We start from the raw sequence: 8,336 nt of genomic DNA, 5'->3' as shown, positions 1-8,336 counted from the left end.
TTTCTGGTCTTGCCTGACTGGACTAGACTGAACCGTTTCCACATGTTGCTCTGTGCTTAGAAAACAACAGAAAACTAGATCCTAAACAAGTAACTGAAGTCATGGACAGATGCTGAATCAGTCAGTCAGTCAGTCAGTCAGTCAGTCAGTCACTTATTCAGTTACTCAGTTAATCAGTAAATCAGTCAGTACGTCAGCTAGTCAGTTGGGTGGTCAGTTAGTCAGTCAGTTATTCAGTTACTCAGTTAGTTAATCAGTGAATCAATCAGTCAGTTAATCAATTATTGGTCTGCCAGCCAGTTAGTCAGTTAGTTACTCAGCCAGTCTGTTACTCTGTCAGTAAGTTAATTAGTCAACTAGTTAGTTAGGCAGTTTGTCAGTTAGTTATCATTTAGTTATTCATTTAGCCAGGAGTTCGTTAGTCAGTCATTTAGTCAGTTAATCAGTCAGTCTGTTAGTCAGTTATTTAGTAAGCTCATTAGTGAGTTTGCCAGTTACTTTAGACACTTGTTGTTTATTCAGCCAGTTAGTTGGGTAGTCAGGTAGGTAGATAAACACAGTTATTATATCAGTCAGTGGGTCAGTCAGTCATTTAGCCAGTCAGTTAGTCGGGGTTAGTTAGACATTTAGTTAATTTGTCAGTTAATCAGTCAGTTAGTCAGTCAGTTAGTCAGTTAGTCAGTCAGTCAGTTAGTCAGTCAGTTATTTGATCAGTCAGCCAATTAATCACATAATTAGTTAGTCAGTTAGTTTGTCAGTTGGTTAATTAGTCAGTCAGTCAGTTAGTTAGTTGGTTAGTTAGTCAGTTAGTAAGTTAGTCGGTTAATTAGTCAGTTGGTTAGTTAGTCGGTTAGTTAGTCAGTCAGTTAGTTGGTTAAGTAGTCAGTTAGTTGGTTGGTTAATTAGTCAGTAAGTCGGCTAGGTAGTCGGTTAGTTAGTCAGTTACTCAGTTGGTTAATTAGTCAGTCAGTCAGTTAGTTAGTTGGTTAGTTAGTCAGTTAGTAAGTTAGTCACTTAATTAGTCAGTTAGTTAGTTGGTTAGTTAGTCAGTCAGTTACTCAGTTGGTTAGTTAGTCAGGCAGTGAGTTAGTTAGTTGGTTAATTAGTCAGTTAGTTGGTTAGTTAGTCAGGTTAGTTAGTCAGTCAGTTGTTCAGTCAGTGTGTCAATTAGTCACTCAGTATGTGAGTTAGTCAGACAATTAGTCAGTTAGTGGTCAGTCAGTCAGTTAGTTAGTTAGTTAGTAGCCAGGTCAGTGAGGTGCTTTGTATCTAAATGCAGCCAGAGTTCATTTTCTATGGCTTTTTCAACAATTTGTCCCTTAATTTATTCATCCATGCTCTGCCCACAAGATACATTCTCTCAAAGCAACTTCTGCCAGATTGGACAAGATTTACAGTGTTGAATTTTAAGAACTTTTGGTCTCAGTATCTTAATGCAGTGTGTTGTTAAATTAAAATGATACATATTTTTATATGTGTAGAAGGTCACAGTGTCAGGATATTTGATTAGCTACAAAAAGTCCAGCTCAGTAGCATATTAAGCTAGAACCTCATCCTTATGTAGCAACTCTAACCAAACATTGTATCGCATTAGGTTGAAGGAGTTGCTACAAAAGAATGTGTTTGTGGGCGGAGCATCGGTAAATCATCTATATTAATTTGGTAACTTCAAAATTCTACCACCTCAGGCATGTACTCTTTCTGCTTTAACCTGATTGATTCAAACCAGTGAAGAAATATTTCAGTTTTATAACTTAATCTCTGCCTCATCATCTGAGTCGATCTTCACAGACATTTAGTATATTTCTGTGTACTTAGAAAAGAACAGAAATCCTGCTGATTCTAAACACACAGTGGAGAAGGAGCACAGATTAGATTAGACTGAATATAATCCTTTGACATTTTAACAACTCTTTAATAAAAAAAATACCAACAACAAGGAAAGTTTAGTTTTTCCTTAATTTGGGGCCTTTAAGCCAACAGTGAGGACTGTCCAAAATTTGGCTTAACATTCTGGTTAAGAAAACATGTTGTTTTTTCATATCATATTTCAGTCTTCCTTTAAAAGGGCTAGATGTTTTTTTCCCCCAGAGGCCCATGTGTGGTTTTATGTACCAAAAACAGCCATAATTTTTGACCTGACAATGTTCCAACCTCTCTTTATCCCTTAGAATTAAACAGGCTGTTTTTGATACTGTACCTTTAAGACTGACATATGTAAATGACCTGTGGGCTGATTGGCTGCCAAGTACTGTATCTTGTTCAAAAAGCAGTCCAGGCTGAAATCACCAGGGACTTTGGAAAAAATAAACTGCTGGGTGGTCATAAGTAAACATGTTCATGGGTGTGACATCACTACCACGATGAATTCAGAATGAGCCACTTTAGTTTGGCTGGACTGGGAAACGAACAGTGTGTTTCAAACAAAGTTTAAATACTACTTCAAACTTTTAGTTTTGTACAACGTGAGGAGAATTCTGTTTTCCATGACATGGGCCCTTTAAGCCAAATGTGATTATGGCCAATTAGGAACGTCCCTAACCTTTTGTCCTATCAGACAGGCTTGCATTTTGGCTTCAGTCCTCTGGCTAAGTGAGAAATCTGTCAAAAATAAATGAGAAAAGTAGAGGAGGAGATATTTTAGTATGAACTGAGTTTGATGAAAAGTTGTTGTCGTGTTTGGTTTTGTGGAAAGAAAAACATCTTTACATTTTTGTCACATTTTTGTCTGAACAAACAGAGTCAGAGTCAGATTCAGAGCTGTTGATACAGAATGTAAATTGGGTATAAATGTAGTTCACTGCAAATCTGCAAATTTAGGTGCACAATTTCTATTTATTTGCTGATTTTCACATAGTGGAAAAAAATCAAACATAAAATATAAAATGTACTGTAACTTTTGCACAGACCACAGTTTGAGTCTTATTTTTCCCCAATATGTTAAATTCAGTAAATAAACAGTACATGTGAATTAAAATGTAGTGTTGTAATCAAAATCACTAGAGCCAAGTCTGATTAAGACTAAGACCTGGACACATTGAGTCCGAGTCAAGACAGAGAGCAGGAGTCGCAGAGACTGAGAAAAGACCGAGACTATTTATATATATATATATATAGCCTAAAACTCACTCACTCACTCATCATCTAAGCCGCTTCTCCTCCCAGGCCATGGGGGGTGCTGGAGTCTATCCCCGCGCTCATTGGTTGGAAGGCAGGAAACATCCTGGACAGGTCGCAAACTTTGCATTGTAACTGGACACAGTGTTGAGGATATTCTCTGTTCCCTTCTTCTCTAAAACTTACTAAACAATTGAACATAAACTACATGACATCCATTTTTATTATTAAATGGAAAAATGAGACAATAGTCATAATAATATTACGATCTGCTCTCAGGGGATGTTTGAATTTTGGAACCAATGAACATCAATTAGATCCTCAACAAACAAATACAACAGTGGGCTGTGGTCCCCAAGTGGACTGTGGTGGTATTGCATTTTTTTAAAGCAAACTTTGTGACAAAACAAACATTGAACCAAACACGATTAAATATAATTTAAGTGATTATTTGCAAAAATAAACATTATATTAGCTCACTGATTTTTCTGGTGAACTGCTAGCTAGTTATGCTTACATTTTCAGTGAAAGCATAACCGAACCGAAGGAAGTATATCTGTGAATAGGTAGCTCTGGGCTTCACCTGCGTGAGAACTGAAAACGAGTCACTCCGCTCTGTGCTGTTTGCTCAGGGATCTTTTCGAATGAAGCTTTGACTTACTTCGTCACTCAGAGACTAAACACAGTGAATCTGTCTGAACTTGTTGAATTGAGGCAGATTCCTCAGCTTTCCTCTCTACAGCCTGACATCCAGCACTCAGTAGCTGCCAAATCAGCCTTCTTAATCAGTGGGTCAGAAAAACCGATCACTTAAATCTGCAGAAGCTTTTGTGGTCGATTGTTTAGACCGTGATTTGCAAAGGTTTGTGAACCTATGAAACAGAGACTTTTTATTCTGTTTATTCTGCCTTTGTCGATATTCAATAATAATTCACTTTCCAGTCACCTCAGACGGAGACAGCGTACTCGGCTGGTCTCGACAACAATTTCTGACTCCTTACCTGAGGACTAAGACAAGACAGAGTCCAAATGAGGTCAAGACTGAGACAAGACCGTTAGATTATGGTCTTGAGACCATGGCCAGACTCGAATACTACTAAACTATTAAAATGCGTCTGTAGAGGAGGATGTTTTAACTTCTTTTCATCAAAAAAACATATATCTTGACCAGGGGCGCGCAAACTTTTGCACACAACTGTATGTAAATGACCTTTGTTCTGATTAGCTGTCCTGTATTGTGCAACATTCAAAAAGCAATCCAGGATGAAACACGCTTTATGACTTCAGCATTAATGGGCGGAGCTAAACTGCTGTAGACTGAAAGGGCGCATATATGTAAATGTGTTTTGTGACATCACAAAAACTGAATTCAAAACAGGTTGTTTTTGTAGCTTATTGTCCATATATGGGGAGTAAATGGCAGGTTTTGAAATGTAAACTGTGTTTATATGCGACATTAAACTTTACAAAAGTGAGTAAAACTCCGTTTTCAGTGATATGGGCCCTTTAATAAGTGCGCAATATGAACCAGATGTATAGTAGAAGAATAGTAATAGCTCTAGACATCTAGGGGTTAAAGCGAGTGAATCCACAGCAGCCCTGAGCACTAGCTGATCGACTGCAGCGTGTGTTTGACTGAATGAGTGAGGTTATTTTGACTGATCGTTTGTAGATTAAGTCCATAAGCAGCATGTTCAGTCCAGTCTGAGTGTTGTAATGATGCTGTTGGACCAAATCGCCCCATAAAACGTTTGTTCATTGAGTCATTAGAGAGACTGAGTGCAGGAGAAAAGCTCTAAAACTAAACATCGGCTGTGTGCGTGTTGTATTACTGTTTTTTGGACGAGGTCTGTTTTACAGAGATGTTCTCGTTTGATATTCATAAAACAAAGTGTGTTTCTCATTGTGCTGCGCTGGTGAGTGTGAGAGAGATGAGAGTGTGTGTGTGTGTGTGTGAGAGAGAGAGACACACACTCATGAACCACCGGGTTGAACAAGCTCTGAACTATGTTTACCTCCAAACCTCCATCCACATATTTACATCCAGTTGTTTACAGAAATGGATGTAAACTGTAAACATGGGGTCTTTAGGTTTTTAATTTATACGTTACAGTGGAGGATGAAAGAGAGAGAGAGCGAGAGAGAGAGATTTAGCCTACAGTGTCAGGACTAACAAAATCCTCCTGACATTGTAATATCACCATGTTTCATTTTTTAAAAGATAGAAGATATATATATATATATATATATATATATATATATATATATATATATATACACCCACAAAGATATGTGTGACATATTATTATGATTTATGTATAGTCATATGAAATGACGTTGAACACACTTCTGCACATTTTAATACACAGCTACTGTTGATTTTCCGTGGCCTGTGCAAAAGTTACTGCATATTTTATTTTTCCTATATGAATAATAATAAATGACGCAGCAAATAAATTAAAACAAAATGCTAGAATATGCCATATTTAGGTTTGCTCTCTGTGGTTACCAACCCTGGCTTGACAAAGCCAATTTACTGTTCTTCATTTTAAACGTATTGTTGTTCTACACTGAAATTTTCAGCTATGACAACTTTCAAGCTAGAACCACTAAGCATTGCAGTCATAGAACTTATACCCAAATAGTCTGTTTGCGAGTTTTGAACTGTTTAGATGTACGACTTTCATACATCAGTTCAAATAGTTTTTTTTTTTCCAAAAAATTTAAATCTAATTTCCACATATAATCTCACAATGGACACCTCTCACACTGACACTCATAGACATTACATATGAATTCACTTACTTACTCGCAACCACTTACCAAAGCAACCACCCATAGCAACCAAGACCATAGCAGCCACCTGGAACACCATAGCAACCACTTAGTAACTTTAGCAACCATGAGAGAGATTATAGTAACCACCTAACGACACTCTAGCAATCACCTCAAATACAATAGCAATGACATAGCAACACCCCAGCAACCACCAGAAATACTGTAGCAACTGCCTAGCAACCACTTGGAATGCCATAGCAAGCACCATTAACCACCTAGACCACCACAGCAACCACCTAGCAACATCCCAGGAACCACCTGAAACACTATTGTAACCACCTAGTAACACCATAGCGACTACTTTATACACCTTAGAAACCTACTTCAGCAATGCCTTAGCAACCAACTATCAATACCATAGCAATGACCTGGTAACCACCTAACAACTGTCAAGCAGTGTTCTGGAATACAACAGCAACTGCATAGCAACTACCTGGAATACCATGGCAACTATCTAGAAACAGCTTAGCAACCATATGGAATTACTATACAAACCTGATTAAACTGCTTTAGCTTTCAAGGATTTGTGAAGCCGATTTAAAGCTCATTCCTCTTCTAGTTTTTTTTAATTGTGTCTTAATTGTCATTTGTTTCAGCTTTCATTTGTTCACCCATCTGTAGGACTTAAGTGTGACCCCACTGACATTTTATAAAACAAAGTATCTGTGCAAGTATCTGCTGCCCTGGCTGAATGTTTCTCATTGTCTGAGCTATTTTTAGGATTAATAACAGTCCCAGTGATAAAAGATATGTGAGTTATAAAAGACAGACGGACGGCGAGCCAAGAAAGCCTACAGGTGAAAGACTGCAGTTATGAGAACTATTTTACTCCATAATATCTCTCTCTCTCTCTCTCTCTCTCTCTCTCTCTCTCTTTCTCTCTCTCTCTCTCTCTCTCTCTCTCTCTCTCTCCCCTGATTCAGTGTATTTCTGCGGTGAACTGCTTCAGGCTGCTTGTTATCTTCTTTATTATCGAGATTGTTTCTGTGTTTATTTTTGATTAGCTCTCTCTCGATAAGGCGGACGCTGTTGATTCATTTTCCACAAAGCTAATCGTCCCAGCAGCGCAATTTTCTTCACATCTTTTTTTTTCCTTGTTTATCAATAACACATCAGACAAACAGAAGGGCCTGATGGAGGGAAAACGGAGGGCAAGGCTTTCAGATAAACTAGTGAAATTGCTCTGTTCATCCCTCTGATTCGGGTTAGAAGAGGAGAAAGTGGAAACAACTGTTTGACTGAACGCCCAGCGCTGCGTGGGCCAAAAAAATCATTACAGTCTTAACTGCCCACTGCAGGGCTCTCAGCGTTCACTCTCTGCTGGAGCGCGCGCACACACACACACACACAGCACACACACACACACACACACACACACACACACACACACGCACACACACACACACACGCACACACACACGTATACACGGGTGTCTGATTTTGTGTGGAAGTCTGAGCAAAGTCAGTGCTTGCTGTGCTAAGTTTTTTCTTTGTTTAGTTTACCATTTTGTGTGCTTATTTTTCTGGTTTAACTCAAGGTATTGTTTTGTGTCTCAGCTGCATCGAAAATGAGAGTTTCAGTTTTACTCTGACCTTACATGAAGGAAATAAACACTTGGGCCTCACCATGAAATAATACTTAGACTGCCAAAAACTAGTCAGTGCTAGACTAACATTAGTTTGTACTTGTTGTTATACAACTCCATTTGCAAAAAAGTTGGGATGCTGTGCAGAATGTAAATAAAAACAGAATGCAATGATGTGCACATCAATTAAACCCTGTATTTCATTGAAAATACTACAAAGACAACATATCAGTTGTTGAAACCGAGAAATTTTATTGTTTTTTGAAAAATATATGCCCATTTTGAATTTGATGCCAACATCACATTCCAAAAAAGTTGGGACGGGGGCATGTTTACCACTGTTTATCACCTCTTTTAACAACACACCGTAAGCGTCCTACAGCAAAACTACGGCAGAGACCAACTGCTGCAGTTTTGAAAGTGAAATGTTTTCCTATTCTTGTTTGATATAGGATTTCAGCTGCTCAATAGTTCAGGGTCTCCTTTGTCGAATTTTGCATTTCATAATGCACTGAATGTTTTCAGTGGGTGACAGGTCTGGACTGCAGGCAGGTCAGTTTAGCACCAAGAGACTTTTAATACGGAGCAATGCTGTTGTAATACATGCAGAATGTAGTTTGGCACTGTCTCCCTGAAATAAGCCAGGCCTTCCCTGAAAAATACGCCGTCTGAATGGCAGCATACGTTGCCAAAACATGTATATATTGTTCAGCATTCATGGTGCCTTCACAAATGTGCAGGTCACCCATGCCATGTGCACTAATGCACCCCATATACCATCATGAATACTGGCTT

At 38.4% G+C, this 8,336-nt stretch overlaps 1 protein-coding gene across 3 annotated transcripts in view; it reads left to right on the top strand.

Moving 5' to 3' along the window:
• adamtsl7 (ADAMTS-like 7) overlaps positions 1-8,336 on the top strand; it is a 28,069-nt gene that overhangs the window by 465 nt on the left and 19,268 nt on the right. The window lies entirely within an intron of this gene.

This window comes from Colossoma macropomum, unplaced genomic scaffold, assembly GCF_904425465.1.
Source record: "Colossoma macropomum unplaced genomic scaffold, Colossoma_macropomum, whole genome shotgun sequence".
In the NCBI taxonomy this organism is placed as follows: domain Eukaryota; kingdom Metazoa; phylum Chordata; class Actinopteri; order Characiformes; family Serrasalmidae; genus Colossoma; species Colossoma macropomum.
This window is presented reverse-complemented; position numbering and strand designations above follow the sequence as displayed.